The sequence below is a fragment of the Pelobates fuscus genome, chromosome 13 (genome assembly GCF_036172605.1).
Source record: "Pelobates fuscus isolate aPelFus1 chromosome 13, aPelFus1.pri, whole genome shotgun sequence".
Taxonomy (NCBI): Eukaryota; Metazoa; Chordata; class Amphibia; order Anura; family Pelobatidae; genus Pelobates; species Pelobates fuscus.
The window spans coordinates 14,765,444-14,782,745 of NC_086329.1; positions in this window are offsets into that span (position 1 = coordinate 14,765,444).

Below are 17,302 nucleotides of genomic sequence, written 5' to 3' on the forward strand. Positions count from 1 at the left end.
TTGATGGCAGCTAAGACTAGTATAGCAAGTCATTGGAAAAGCACCAACGCACCTTCCTTCACGGAAGTATGGAACAGGGTAGACACCACATATGAATACGAACTTCTGGCGCATAGGCTTAATGGACGAGAGGAGTTACATGCAACAAAATGGGCCAGCTGGACTGCTAATAGAACAATCCTAAAACCAATATGCCAGACTTAAGACCAATCAATTAGGAAACACATAATCATTTGGACCATATGGAATAACTGAGCCTAGTATTCCTCCTAAAAACAACACATCCCCGCAGCTGTATAAGCCAAAACATTGACATAAGCTATCCCACTGGCTTGCCGAATGTAGGCCACTACTTAATACCTCCGAGGACATATGTGGCTCTCCTACGCATAGTACAAATAGCATTGTTTCTTTTCTTTCCCTGGTTACTCTCCCCCCCCCCCCCATTTCCTTCCCATCCCACCCAATCCAGTCACACTACGTCCACATCTATGAGACGTAATTCAGGTTCAGATGGCGGAGTATATGGGGTAATCAGTGGATTAGGCCGGTCCAACCTGGGCACAGGTCAAGGAGGAATTTAACAGGCCACCAGAATAAGTAATTATACCCTTGCAACTTTGAAGGTTTTTAACAGGCCGTCCTACAAACTACAAACTACTTGAGCTGGGTTATGGTCGATGTAGCTCCCCCTCCAATAACTAACTAAGAGTTAATAATAAATAGTACAAAATGCATGATACAAGAAATATGTAAAGGTTTCATTAACTCGTAAACAACTCATGAATCCGTGAGACCAAATTATCACTCTATTTAATTGTTAATCCGTTTAATGTATAAACTGTCAGGTGAAGACCGACTGCAATCCTGTACGCCTGTATATACCTGTTCACAATCAATCAAATGTCATATATACCTTATATAACGTGTATGTACTGGATATCCCCCTCCCTTACTCTTCTCTTCTGTATCCCATTTGTCTTTTTGATATATATGAAAAACTTGAATAAAAAGTATACATTGAAAAAAAAAAAAAAATACTTAATTTCTGGGGGGGCAGGGCCTGACCGCCAACTGAATCAGTCGCATCGAGCTGCAGCTCCTCCGGGTAAATCACTAACCGCACATTAAACAGGGTTTTAATGCTCCCTTTTCTGGCTGCAAACCTGTCCTCATACCCGGGGAGCACTCTGCTACACATCGATACCTCACAAGCCTGAATCCTGCAGACACAGCCTGTGCGAGGCTCCACTGTGGCCTGCAGTTTGTCGAGGTCGGGGAGGCGGCCGATCCTAGGCCTCGACTTTGAGTCCACTGATCCAGAGCCCTGTTCCCCCCCCTTGGACCGGTGGGGGATATCCCGGTCCCCACTGGTGTACTGTAGTGGTCACCCACAAGCAGGGGCCTCAAGCTGCTGGGAGGTCTGGTGAACCAAAATCTGGCAGCCAAAATGGCCATCCTGCAGGCGCAAGCAGAAATCGCACCATGCTCACTACCAGACGCAAACAAGTTCCTCCTAGCCTTCGATCACATCTGTGAGCTATTCTGGAAAAAGCTTCAGGCTGGGAGACTCACCTCCAACCCAGCTGGCCAGGCTGCGACCTCATGTCCAGCTACCCATCAACGCACGCTCACACGAACCTGGCATCTCCCCAAAGGGACATTGCAGAAACGACGGCATAAGCTGCCAGCACGGAGGGCACACTTCCCTCGCCACTCTGGCCCTTCTGCTCAATGCAACTCGTCTCCTCCAACGCAAACCAAGCTTCACTGCCCACGACAACACCTGCCTGCACCAAGCGTCGATTAACCCAATCATAGGGCACGCAACACGGAGGAATCGCAACAACGAACCTCAGCTCCCATCTTGGACACAATCCTCCCGGAATATATGGTGACCTGGCTCAGTCAAAGGGCCCTACCTGCAGAGGGAGAGGACAGTCAGGACTTACCAGCACTTGGCATTGGCTGAGAGCACGGTGTGCCTTACCAGTAGCCCTGGGGTTTACAATAATCTCGCCCTCTCAATCACAGCCCTAGTTTAGCTACTAGACACTATTTTTGCCGTATTCACTTCATGGCTACCTGAGACTACTTATCTTACCCAGTGGTATTTTTATTTGTATTTACATTGTGTTCCCTATCATAGCCCTGGTCTATAACCCTGCTCCTTCTCTTCTTGTTTACCCACATAGCATAGGGCTTTTGAGGTCTCTCGTATTTCCACAGAAATAGTGCAAGCTCAACCTATGTCTTTGTGTGTGGATTTACTTGTGATATCTATAACCTGTCTTACTTGTGTTCCTATTTTGTTATAACAAAAAAAAAAGTGCATTACCTCTTGACTACCTGTGCCAAAAGTATAATTCGATATGTAACACTGAACAAGTCACTGTTTACGCCTGTACTTAACTCTGCACTCAAAAATAAAGAAAAAAAAATACTTAATTTCTGCTTGCTGTGCCCCTTTAAATACACATTAGCCCAAAAATTCACAAATATACTTGCAGTACTTTGCCATATTCTAAAGAACTGGAAAACAGTGATTGGCTGAAACATTTCAGCCATTCTCCCGTTACTGTGAACCATAGTAAAACCACATGTTTTGTGAGTTCTTTTGTTCAAACAATCTCCTGCATGTTTAATGCAATAGAAAGTGTGGGTGGAGGTGGCGTGGCCCAATTACAAAGCAGAATACACTTTTAACACCTTCTAAAAGCCTTTTAAGGTCTTTATTGTTTTTGAAGATTCAATCTGGATTTTACATAACTGTTTTTAAGTTGCCCCCACATCCTCATATCAACATCACTCTTAGGAGTCTCACAAATCATAACATGCTGGTATTTAGAGTTCCACCCCGTTCGGGTCACTAGCAAACAGTAAATGAAGCGGTTATTCATTCTAAGTCTGATGGACGTGGATATATATCTCTCGTATTAACAAAGTCCAAAACCTTATCTACCATGGAACCATGCTTGGGATTATATGAATTTTAAGTGGACATTTCCAGATGTGATGTCACCACCTGCACATCATCTCCTGCTAAATATTTACGCTCAGATTGCACAAATGACATACGAACCAGGTGATAACGTCGCTGCATGCGTAAGCCGATATTTCTCACAAATTGTCTGATTACACTGATATATTGCAGATGTTGGAATCATCGTTGTGGGCCTTTGTTCCACATGACGTGAAGTCAGGTATATACACGGAATGGGCTTGTTTGGGTATGACTCAAGTAGAGTTGTAACTGATTTCTGTTTGTTTTAATCAACATGACTTGGTGATGAAGAACAAAATATATTCCACATATTTGGATTAGTGTGTGCAAAGGAAACAGTCATCCAAAAAAAAAAAGTCATACATTTTATCTAACCGCAAAATTTTAAAATGTATGTATTAAGCAGCGCTTCTTCCGTTATATATATATACACAAATGTACATCCACATTTAAAAGTGAATGTGACGAAGTGCCCTTCGCCACTTTGTCCTGGAGAGGCCTGCTTGCCTGCCTCCTCCCCTGTGACTATGGCCCTGGACTGTATTGCCCTGGAAAACGTACATTTGGGCATAATGGATTTGTGTATACTGCTCCTGGCCCTTTTAATACTTGGGAGCAGTGGTTCAACGTTTTAACTGGCACTTCGAATACAGTCGAAGTACCAAAGCCGTCGAACTATCGAAGCCGTCGAAGTGGCCGCCATTACAGCCGAACACGTGGCGGCGGCCATCTTAAGGCAACCGAACGCGGTCAGCGGTGAACTGTACTTTCCTTTATCCTTCGACACCACGGCTGGAGACTAAGTCCCGTTTGAACGTTCGAACACTCGTTCGAATGGGACTTTATCATCTTTTCAGGGGAAATAGATCGCCACTCGACTAGCGATCACCGCGGAAGTGTTAACCGCATTTGACTTCGACACTTTGACAAAAGTCGAAGTGCGTTCGAATATCCGAACACCGATTTCGGATGGAACTTAACCGTTTTTCAGGACAGAAATAGACCGACCACACAGCCTGAATCTGTGGAACTGTTTTTGGGCATGCAAACAGGCGTGCAGTCGGTCCAAAGAGACTTTTTAATATTTCGAGAACCACTGGACGGATTCTCACGAATTTTGGATATGTTGTCCCACAATTTATGTTGTGCATAGAAATGTAAGTTTTATTAATGTGCCATGTAAACTGGGAAAGTTATTAAAGTGCATAAAATGTATAAAAATTTGTAAGTTTTAGCTTGGAGATAATTGAGTAGATATAGTAGGAAACTCAATTATCTCCCAAGCAGAGGGGAGGGAACCTGGGGGCTGTACTATTCTGTTATTGGTTATTTTATGCCTCCCCCGGGGTGTGTCCTGTGTGTACTTTTGGTAATAAAAAGCAGGCTGGGTGTTCCAGACCTCAGACCTCTTCTGACCCTCAATACGTAGCCTTGTCTCGTTATTGGAGGGAACTGCTATATCACACTGGGGATTGCTATGCTCTGCATACTCCCCTGAGCTTTCAATCACTTAGCTCTTTTAAGAGCTTGTTCCAGATACGCTCTCCTGGAGGAGAGGTCTTCCCCACACGGTCCTGGAGGACAGAAGCCGATCCAGGGTGGACGGAAGACGGCGCGGCTCCAGTTAAGCTACGGCGGTTGTGGAGCCTGCGGTGGTTGTGGTGTCGTCTGCAGTGCTTGAAGTCCTCTGAGAGCACTAGGAGCATCCATCAACGGAGGGTACTCGGTCGGAGTGCACGGAGCTCCGTTACATTGTTGGCAGCGGTGGGATGGCGTCCCAGTGCGAGGAGAAGCAGCTCAGAGACACTGGTAACGTTTGGAGTTACAAATTGAGGGCAACGCTAGCCATTGCGCAGCGTCCCTACCTACGGCAGCATGGAGCCAGCAAGTCCCTGGACAGCGCTCGAAGTGGAGGATGAGTTCAACTGGAGGTTACAGAGCCTCTTGGCCCCATTGGGTGGGTCAGTATCAGAGGCAACCAAGTTGGACTGCAGAGAGGGCGCCAGGAAAGAGATGTGGGACGAAGCCCTGGAGGGTGTCCAGCGTGAGCGTCTCCCCAGCGAGGAGCAGCAACTACAGGCCTGAGTGGCCCTATGGATGCCTATGATGGGAGAACAGCCCAGGTGGGAGTTGGTAATACAGCTGAATTCTCTGGCACAGAAGGAACTGGGGCTCGACGACGCATACCAGGCACTACATTGGTATGCAGTTCAGCGTGTTCCCGGGAGGGCTAAGTGCGACAGACCAGAGGGTGAGGATTACAGTGGCCCTGGTCTATTATGGGACGCCTTTGCCGGACCAAGGTTCGGGGACACTGCAGAGTCACGGCTATGGGACATCTATGAATCCAGAGCAACCATACTAGATCTCCCTATGGATGAAGACCTAGTGCCAGACCTGTTTGAATTGACCATCCAGGAATGGGAACTGGAGCAGGAATACCAATACCTACTCAGTCCCAGTCAGTCCCAGTATACTTTGGAGGTACCGGCAGGGCAGTGGGTGTCCCAGGGAGCAGAAGGTATCGTCCTTCCTCCCCAGCGGCAGTGTGTGTTACAGGGAGCTGAAGGTGTCGTCCTTCCTCCCCAGCGGCAGTGTGTACCCCAGGGGGCCGAAGGTGTTGTCCTTCCCCCCCAGCGGCAGTGTGAACCCCAGGGAGCTGAAGGTGTCGTCCTTCCCCCCCAGCGGCAGTGTGTACCCCAGGGGGCCGAAGGTGTCGTCCTTCCCCCCCCAGCGGCAGTGTGAACCCCAGGGAGCTGAAGGTGTCGTCCTTCCTCCCCAGCGGCAGTGTGAGTTACAGGGGGCCGAAGGTGTCATCCTTCCCCCCCAGCAGCAGTGTGTCCTACAGAGAGCAGAGACAGTTGGTCCCTCTCTACAGCAGCAGGACAACGTTACGGGAGTGGAGACAGGCGGTCTCCCTCTCCAGCGGCAGCCTGTGTTTCCGGGAAAGGAGCACAGCACCCCCTCACCCCAGCGGCAGCTTACCCTAACAAGGGGAGACACCAATCCCCCAGACGGCGCAGATGGGACCGTGGTCTCTGTGCCTGACCTACAGGGATGCTGGACAACCTGCCCAGATCCCCAACTGCCCTCACCGGGACAACAGGAGGAAGGGGTAAGTACAAATTCCCCTCCCCAGCTAACTCCTAGAGTGGCACCAGGGCTAACCGAGGCGACATTAACCCTCACTGACTCTCATGTTTTCCTGGCTACTGAGCCAGACTATGCTACCAGCACCCCAGTAGAAGAGCTGGCAGCTGGGCAGAGTGCAGTCGGCCTCTGCCCTACCTTTGTCCCTGGTCCAGAGCCTGATGTCCTGCAGGCTACCCCAGCAGAAGAGCTGGCAGCTGGGCAGAGTGCAGTTGGCCTCTGCCCTACCCTTGTCCCTGGTCCAGAGCCTGATGTCCTGCAGGCTACCCCAGCAGAAGAGCTGGCAGCTGGGCAGAGTGCAGTTGGCCTCTGCCCTACCTTTGTCCCTGGTCCAGAGCCTGCTGTCCTGCAGGCTACCCCAGCAGAAGAGCTGGCATCAGGGCAGAGCGCCGCTGGCCTCTGCCCTTCAAGTCCCCTCAGTATGTTGCCTCATCACCACAGCAAAATACCCAGGTGCAGTAACTGTTTGTTGTGGGTGGGCTGCTCTTGTACTTTGTTATTGTAGGGGGGCTACTCTGACATCTGTTTACTGTGGGTTGGTGGATCGACTAACGGAGGCACTGACCGACAGAAGGTCAGGTGCCTGGTTAGTCTTCCCCCCAAAGGGGAGATGTGTGACGAAGTGCCCTTTGCCACTTTGTCCTGGAGAGGCCTGCTTGCCTGCCTCCTCCCCTGTGACTATGGCCCTGGACTGTATTGGCCTGGAAAACGTACATTTGGGCATAATGGATTTGTGTATACTGCTCCTGGCCCTTTTAATACTTGGGAGCAGTGGTTCAACGTTTTAACTGGCACTTCGAATACAGTCGAAGTGCCGAAGCCGTCGAAGTACCAAAGCCGTCGAACTATCGAAGCCGTCGAAGTGGCCGCCATTACAGCCGAACACGTGGCGGCGGCCATCTTAAGGCAACCGAACGCGGTCAGCGGTGAACTGTACTTTCCCTTATCCTTCGACACCACGGCTGGAGACTAAGTCCCGTTCGAACGTTCGAACACTCGTTCGAATGGGACTTTATCATCTTTTCAGGGGAAATAGATCGCCACTCGACTAGCGATCACCGCGGAAGTGTTAACCGCATTTGACTTCGACACTTCGACAAAAGTCGAAGTGCGTTCGAATATCCGAACACCGATTTCGGATGGAACTTAACCGTTTTTCAGGACAGAAATAGACCGACCACACAGCCTGAATCTGTGGAACTGTTTTTGGGCATGCAAACAGGCATGCAGTCGGTCCAAAGAGACTTTTTAATATTTCGAGAACCACTGGACGGATTCTCACGAATTTTGGATATGTTGTCCCACAATTTATGTTGTGCATAGAAATTTAAGTTTTATTAATGTGCCATGTAAACTGGGAAAGTTATGAAAGTGCATAAAAATGTATAAAAATTTGTAAGTTTTAGCTTGGAGATAATTGAGTAGATATAGTAGGAAACTCAATTATCTCCCAAGCAGAGGGGAGGGAACCTGGGGGCTGTACTATTCTGTTATTGGTTATTTTATGCCTCCCCCGGGGTGTGTCCTGTGTGTACTTTTGGTAATAAAAAGCAGGCTGGGTGTTCCAGACCTCAGACCTCTTCTGACCCTCCATACGTAGCCTTGTCTCGTTATTGGAGGGAACTGCTATATCACACTGGGGATTGCTATGCTCTGCATACTCCCCTGAGCTTTCAATCACTTAGCTCTTTTAAGAGCTTGTTCCAGATACGCTCTCCTGGAGGAGAGGTCTTCCCCACACGGTCCTGGAGGACTGAAGCCGATCCAGGGTGGACGGAAGACGGCGCGGCTCCAGTTAAGCTACGGCGGTTGTGGAGCCTGCGGTGGTTGTGGTGTCGTCTGCAGTGCTTGGAGTCCTCTGAGAGCGCTAGGAGCATCCATCAACGGAGGGTACTGGGTCGGAGTGCACGGAGCTCCGTTACAGTGAACATTACATTCAGACACTCCCCTGCAACCAAACATCACATACAAACACACCCCTGTATTAAAACACAATAAATGTATACAAGCACCCCTTCAAACACCAACACTGTACACTACACTATAGCACCAGTAAATGTGGTAGCGCTGTACAGATATACAACCTAGACATTTTGACTTGGGGTGCCTTGGAAAAATACTGAAATATTTTTGTAGTTTGTAGAGGGGTGCAGGGATTTTTGTAGAGAGCGTGTCAGGGTTTTTTGTAAATGTAGGGTGTAGGGGGTTTGTAAAGAGGCAGGGGTTTTGGAGAGGAGGGCAGGGATGTCTGTGAGGGAGAGGTGCAGGAGGTTTGTAGAGGGGTGCAGGTTTGGTTTTTGTTAGAGAGGGGTGCAGCATTTATTTTAGACGGGTGCAGGGTTTTTGTAGAGGGGGGCAGGGAATTTGTAAAAGGGGGACTGGTCAGGGGTTTTGTAGAAGAGGGGGTGCAGGAGTTGTGTAGAGGGGGTGCAGGAGTTTTGTAGAAAGAGGGGATTTGTACAAGGGGGACTGGGCAGGGTGCTTTGTAGGGGGGTGCAGGGTTGTTGTAGAGGGGAGCATGGGGATAATAAAAGGAAGACTGGGCATGGGCTATGTAGAAGGACTGGGCAGGGTTTTTATGTATTGTAGAGGAGGGGGTGCAGAGTTTTTGTAGAGATGCGGTGGTAGGGTTTTTGTAGGGGGGCAGGGGTTTTATAGAAAGGGGGGTTTTGTAGAAAGTGAACTAGGCAGGGGTTTTTGTAGAGGGGGCAAGGGTTTTGTAGAAGGGGGACCGGAAGACAATTAAACATTTTTTTTTTTTTTTAGAAAACATTTGTTTTTTTACATTTGAATGGTGGGGGAAGAGGGGAGGGTGCCAAACACAGGATCCGATAGGGGTGCCAAATGCTCTAGGTACACTTCTGCAGGCCGGCATCAGTAGCTGCATTATTTATTCTTGGAACGATAAGCTTTGCCAAAAGTAACACAATGCCTGCATGCGGGCTAATGTAGACCTCAATAAACAGACAGAGGGCCACACAGACGTATAGGTAGACAAATCAGGATTACATATATCAGATGTAAAACTAGCCCTTGGTCAAATAAATTAAATATCACCTTAAACGTGCACCTGAAACTATGGTAAGCAGGTTTATATAGTGCTGCGGAATAAGTTGGCGCTATATCAATGCCAATAAAATAATAATAATATTAATAATAATATAGGTAATGGTAGTTGAAGCCAACTTTACATTACAAACTACAGCATTAAAATCTAATTGTTGCAAAGTATTCTATTTAAAAACTTTACCGGTCTCGGATGTTGATAAAGTAGTTTTCCATAGTATACACCTAGTCTCCTCTGCCTTGATTTACCCGTGTATTATTATTTTATGATTTATATAGCGCTGTCAGATTCCGTAGCGCTGTGCAATGTACAAAGGTTTATCATCATTTTTTTCAAGGGAACATTATGCACCATAACTGTGGCGGAACCAACCTCGCCACTGGCCACTGGAGGAGCCTGGTTGCCCACCTCTTGCCGCTGGACTATGGCCCTGCATTAAAAACATTTTATTTTCCCTATGTGAGCAGTGTTACCCCGGATAGCTAAGCCATGGAGCCCATTCGTATACTGAAAGACTATAGGAAAGACTTTGGCTCCATGGCGATTGAACTGTATGTATGTGATCTGAGTGCCATTCGGTAATCATGTGCGTTCAGATCTAAGCTATCTGGGGATATGTTAAATGTATATGTTTTATGTAGCAATTGTAACACTGTGTAATTTTATGTCTTTTTACTAACATGTGGCTAATGGAGTTTTGCCTCTGTCCTTGAAGATAATTGGATTACTTCCCAATTGTATCCAGGACAGAGAGGAGGGATTGCAATGCATTGTGGGATATGTTTAAATGTGTAAGCTTGTGATTGGTCCTTTTACCCTTTGTGTCCCAGTTTCCCATCTGGTCCCCTAGGGGAGTGTCCACCAGGTGGGAGACCTGCATAAAAGCCGGGCAGGTAGCCCCAGTAAATCAGTTCTGCTTGATCCTCAAACGAAGTGTTGTCTCATTCTTGGGGGGAATTGGATTGTATGCTGTTACAGTGCGACTGCCAGGAGTGTAAGCTATTGTATGGTTTTTCCTGTTCGTCTGTTTAACAGCATTCGTGTGTTTCCTATTTGTGAGTCGGAGAATTCGTGTGTTTGCAGTTCGGGAGATTGGTGATTGCAGTAGCTGCCTGTGCATCTGAAAGGGGGAATATCGCCTAAACAGTTTTTAACTTCTTGTGTGCAAAACGGTCCATTACAATAACCACTGAAGCTTATTGCTGTGATTATGCTGCAGTTAATCTTTGGGTAGGCCAACAAACCGTTTGAACAGCTTAGGAAAACCAGGGCTTTGCCCGGCACCTTAAGACCAGCCTTTCTGCTGTGGCTGACCTTATTTTATAGCGCCCTTTTAAAAATGTTTAATTCCCCCACAATGTCTCAGAACGTTCACTCCCTCAAGAAATGCGCTGAATACATTCCTATTTCCATGAATTAACAAAACAAAATGGTACTGCAAATGGGTTCAGATTCAATCGCTTTGTTCATCCACAATATTCCCGACAATCACAAATTAAAAGTAATTTAACGTTTTTACTAAAAGCTTTTGTATATTAAGACAATAAAAAAAAAAAAATGAAGACAGGTCCTTGGGATTTGGAAAAAAAAATCCTTTAACAGCAATGGTATTATACAACAACAGTGTATAACATGAGCAATCGTCAGGAATATTCTCTTGGTTTCCGTGGCGATTGCTCTAGAATTATATAATATATATCTTCCCAGAGCCCATTCTCTCCTTATTCAGGATTTGAGGATTTATAGCCAAGCAAGCATCTTGCATACAAAAATATTTAGTGGACGGGTCTGGACAGCACTTCAAAAAGCAGGTAATGTAAATCTACTGGAAGTTCCTTGCTTCCTTTTCAATCAACATAAAAATTTCCAACTCCTATTTGTACATAATATGAACCAAGGAGACAAGCAACTACTTGTGTGCTGCGAGTCAATGATATTAAATTGCCTGTTGCAACAAGTGATTTTAATCTTATTGCTCATATTAAATCAGTTGAGTGGGTTAGCTTATTATACATGCCCTCTAGGTACAGTGAATGTAAAGGTTCTATAATTCATCTTCCCTTATCTTCTCTGGACCATCTCACTGAGGGTTAATTGGATTTGCTTTAATGTTAAGTAAATTGGACCCTGGCTCATATGCCTTAATATATACTATGATCTGTCTGTCAACGTGCTTGTATTCATGCGAATGTTAGAACAACATTTTACCTGTATTTAGGTGCTAAAACATGAAAAGTGACTTTAAAGTGGTTTATTTGAATAGTTAATTTTTTCATGTCATCGTTATGATCATCTCTATCAGACTCTGTAAGTACATGTGTGTCTGTGGTTTGTCTCTGTGCTATGTTTGTCAGTAGAACACGAACGTATTTAATGAAACGTTAACTAAAATTGTCAGTTTTGAAGTACAAGCAATTTTAAATATATAAACTTTTTAAGAACTATATACAATGAAACAAGAATTCAAATAGTGTGCACCGTGCTAGGAATACACAGAAACACCTTTGTCTCAATAAAGTAGAGAGAAGGTTGTGCATACACAATGTCAGAGACAGATTATTGTCTCACAAGATGCAACATTTGGCACTCTCACAAGCCTTCCTCATGCCTCCCATCATCAATAGGTATGATTGTGTGTGTATATGGGTGTTGATGATGGCCACTAGGGGTATGTAGGTATCTGGGTAACCTGTGTGCAAAGCACTGTTGAAGAACACTTATATGGGTGTAAGACCCTGCGCTCAGCATGTCTAATTACGTGCCCGTATTGCGCATATTGAAAGTGTTCCTCTGGTGTCCCCAGGAAGCAGAACACCAGGAAAAAACCCTGTGACAAGAGTCCAAATTCAGGACTGTCCTTCAGATTCTGGGACTGTTGGGTAGTATGCTTCTTGGCAGTGTTCCTTTGATATCTGGAGCAAAAACTCAGCTGCTGTAAGGGTTATGGTGCTAGTAGTGCCAATGTTAACACCATTGTGTTCGATAGTCTTCAGTTTTGCTGATGACCATGCTTGGACACCTTGCTGGGCAGTCCGTAATCCTGCGCGCATGTGCGCCTAGATGGCATGCCACCTTTATCTTGGGACTTATTACCAGTGATGTCAATTGTCTCACTGATGCACCCCCACGCTCCCAGCTCCTGTCTCATCTCGTAAATTGTCATAGTTGGCAAGAGAATCTGTGTGACATTAAAAGACCTCTGTAGACGCACTTATCCACTTGCAGATCTTCCTCCCTCAGCTAACAAGCTCATTTTCAGAATCTGCACAGCAACTAGACTGCGTGTTGCCAGGAACTGGAAAACTCCCCTCCTCACATTCTCAGAGGTATTGAACAAGATGAACTATGTTCTTACGATGGACAAAATACCAGTATCCTTACAAGGCACATCAACTCAAATTAACAAAATATGGACACCCTGGTTGGACACTTAGCCCCATAAGTCATTGCGCCATGTTTTGTCACATGTAATATGTAAGGCTATTTTATATATATATATATATATCTCCTTACATATATTAAATGTTTTACTCTTACATATATTGTATATATTAGATGTTTTACTCTGAAAGGACCAATATTTTATATTTCTTTTTCTAATAAAAAATATTGGCCCTTTCAAAGTAAAACATTTAATTATACAGTAAGCATACGTACATGCAGGCACAGACAATCTCACTGACACACACATGCTCATTGATACAAAGCCTCATAGACAAACAATCTCACTGATAAGCAGGCACACTGACGGACACACATAGACAAGCTTATTGATATACACAAACGTAATACAGACAAACTTCGACACGCACAAGTTTACTACAGACAAGCTCACTGTCACACACACAAATATGTTTACTGACACACATGCTCACTACAGACAAGCTCACACACACAAGCTCACTACAGAAAAGCTCACTGACACACACAAATGCTCACTACAGACAAGTTCACTGACACACACAAGCTCACTCACTAGCAACCTGACACACACAAGCTCACTCACTAGCAGCCACACACACACAAGCTCACTCACTAGCACTAGCAGGCACACACACGCTCACTCACTAGCAGGCACACACACAAGCTCTCTCACTAGTAGGCACACACACACACACACACACAAGCTCTCTCACTAGCAGGCAAACACACACACACACACACACAAGCTCTCTCACTAGCAGGCAAACACACACACACAACCATTTTGTGACCTCTTCCTTCCAACGAAGTCACCAATGTGTGGAGCTATATTCAGTAGGCAGGGTTTGCATGCAGAGGCGGGGCATGCTCTCAAAATTGCTGTAAATTGTGCTGGGAGAATTTCCCGGTAGGCCAGTCCGGCCCTGGTAGTAGGTATTTATTTCTGATTGTTTTTTTAACACTTTTTTTGCTGTACGCTTTTGTTCTTTTCTATATCATTCTCTGTATTTTTCTTTTGTTTGTTACCAAGTATGTCCCTTCTATTGTCTCCAAAACAAAAATGTAATAGAGCCGGGAAAAAGGGGGACCTATTTAGACCATATAAGGAAGAATTCCTAACATTGATACTCTGCATTATATACCCGCATCTATTGCCATAGCTGTTGTTTACACTTAAACACATCCTTTATTGATCAGGAGATAATCATCGAAGCAGGACAAACAGGATGCCATGTGAATGTTAGCATAAAGAGATGTATTACTACAAAATCATAACACCAAAACTAAGTTTATATTTTAGTATTTTACTTCTTCGTCAGGTTAGTTTGATTGGAGGTTTGGGAATCACTGTGCAGATTATAGTTCAAAATTAGTGGCAGGATATTAAGAGATACAGGGACGTCCACTAAGGGATAGATTCCCTAAACTCTGAATTGTAGCGATTTACAAATCGCAAGATACACCATACCATCCGGGGCATATGACAGATGACATACGTATTACAGGAACACTGGAAAGTGATTAGTGTTGGGAACCCAAAGTGATTTTTACTTTTAAGACCAAAATAGCGGAATTGGAAAGATTCTCCAAGTAAGCTATGCTTCCAGCTCTGCTATTTTGGTCTGAAATCCTCACTTTATTAAATAACCCCGTGGGGTTGCAAGTTTTAAACTTTGGTAACATTGCAAACCTTTATTAGAACTTGAGAATGGTGTAAACACAAGACAACACAAGTGAGTTAAGCACAACCTCATGTAAAATGTACATATCTTTAAGTTGATTACCAGCACATAGAATTGCTATGTGTCACAAAATGTCATGGCGGGTCAACATCCCGAACTCCATATAAAATGTATCCATAAACCCGGCCAATATGAACATACGTCGGACGTTTGGTTCAAGTTAAAGGAACATTCTCACAGGTGTATTGGTAGCAATGATTAGCTGGATACTGCTAACTTGAAATAAATAATTAACAAAATAACGGGCAGTAGCTTGTCTTGAATTGAAAAAAAATCAAACAGGGTCATTAAATAAAGTGAGAATTCAAAGTGAATTTCACATTTAAGGCCAAAGTAGCCAAGTTGGCTGCATAGCCGGCTTAGAGAATGTTTCCACTTCGGCTATTTATACCTTGCATTTGAAATTCAAATTTAGTGAATAACCCTTTATAACTTAAAAGAACAACAGATAATGTCTATAAGTACACAATGCTTTAAGGCAGGGGTTTTCAACCCAGTCCTCAAGTATTTAGGGATTACCCTGTTGTGTCTAAAGTGTTTTTTTTTTAAAAAACATCTTAGACACAATTGAGTAATTCTTAAATCCTGGACTGTTAGGGGGTACTTGAGGACTGGGTTGGGAACCACTGCTTTAAGGCCCAGGGAATGAGATACAAATCAGCATCACACATGCTCCACAGTGGCCAAATGTGGAACTGCAGGTAAAATTTATTATACACGTTTCAAATCAGATAAGCCCAGTAACCTACCTTCTTATCCTTGTAGTAAGTGTTTGCCAGATTCAAATAATGGAACCATGCAGTAGAATGGATAGAGGCACACATCCCTTTTCACAGATGACACACATACAGTTATCCAAGCGAAGAGAATCTATATTTGGGCAAATCCAGCAAATGGGTCGGACTCATATTAGATAGTCCAAAGTTATTGGGATACATCAAGTGATTGCACTCAGGTAGGCAAACATGAGTCTAAATCCAGAAATGTAATGTTTGATTAGTGGTAGTAAGACTATATTTTCCAGGACCAGAGAACACAGGCAGATCTGTGCAATGCCTGTTCAGAAACTCATGTTTCAGTTGCCTTAACAAGAAGCAGGTGCAGGAATAAAATCAGCCTGGCTACAGGTGTAAAAAGATGTCTATACTCCACCATCAGGAAGCACTGGGCTTCAGTGCACAATATTCTGTTCCCTCTTGGCTTGCTGATGGTTGATCCGGCTGGTATACAGAAGGCACTGATTCGGGTCACATCAGTATATATCTAGAGGCCGTGGTACAGAGCCTCCATTTATTCTGGAAATAATATTGGTTATATGGCTGTAGAAATGGTAACATTATCTCATACTATAATAAAATGGTAATAATTAAATACATTTTTGTATATATGGTCCGGTTCTAAAACACCAATATTTTGTCCGTTATACATTCTGTTTCTTTATTTACAAGTGGAGAATACATCATTCCATGTGAATACGGCTACAAATAGCCTAAGTGGAAACACTATCTGTAAAACCCAGTAATTAGACTCCAAAAACGGCAGATCAGCTAATCCATCCATAGACATTTAGATACATTTAGTAAGGTATTGATTAGATATGCGCTCCTATTCATCAATCAACATGACAGTTCAATGGCAATTTCTAGGATATCAAACAGAATTCTACATCCACATTTCTCTAGCTGAACAAGATTGTGTTTTCGCTCAATATAGAAGTATTGAGAGTTAAATGGAAAGTCTGCATTTTTAGGGGTATTTGGTTACAGGGGTGGTGTGTAAGGGGGCCATCAGGTTTTCTTGGGCACAGATAACCTTTATTCTGGTGGACAACAAAGGAAAAGGGCTGCCCTGCACATATGTAGAATGCAACTTACAGGACAGAAACTTATCAAAGAGGGTCCTTTGGTATCTTTTCTTGGTTAATTCATGTAATATTAAAGGAACACAAACATGTATTCCTGACCCTATAGTGTTTAACCCACCATTTAGGTGGCTTGCCCCCTCTTAGTCCCCTATAACAGTTTAAAACTCGTCTTATTTCCAGTGCCGTGCTGGTGCTTGACAGGCGCACAGTCGGATTTGCCGGCATTTGCGCTCACCTTTACCCAACCCCCATAAAAACACGGACACAGGTTATATTGTTGGAAGTATTAGTCCACAGCTTTATTAAAATTATAAATAAGATAATTAAGGATTAACAAATGGGGTCATTGCCAACAGCCCTTATTAAAGTTAACATCCCCCATGTACATATCGTTCCCCTGGCAATGACCCCCCAATAATAACAATAGATAACAATCCAAATAACATGTTAATACAGAAACTGGCCGCCCAATATGGCCACATTTCCACCCGGTTAAATTGTAGGGGTGTACCGAGACACCGCTACCCAACATCTCGATTGTAGGGGTGTACCAAGACACCGCTACCCACCATATCACTTGTAGGGGTGTACCAAGACACCGCTACCCACCATATCACTTGTAGGGGTGTACCAAGACACCGCTACCCACCATATCAATTGTAGGGGTGTACCGAGACACCGCTACCCACCATATCCATTGTAGGGGTGTACCAAGACACCACCACACCCCCAGGTTCGGAGCCACCGACGAGCTCGAACCTACCAACCACGTGCAACACTGTCCAATCCACACTAAAACCCCAGGATGCCCACTTTCTCCTCCATCTGCCCTCCGATTTAACCAGGCCATTCCCCGCCGCTGTGAAAAAACGGAAAATCGTTTAACCTAACCAAATACAGGGAGGGTGGGAGGGACAACTGACAGGTAAGCTTAATTTCTTTCAATGGCCACTTCATAAAATGGCTGGTATAAATACACCCATTATGGCTCCGCCCCACCCAGCATGCTAAGTGTCATTAACTTCCTGTGGTTGCTATGCCTACCTCCTGGC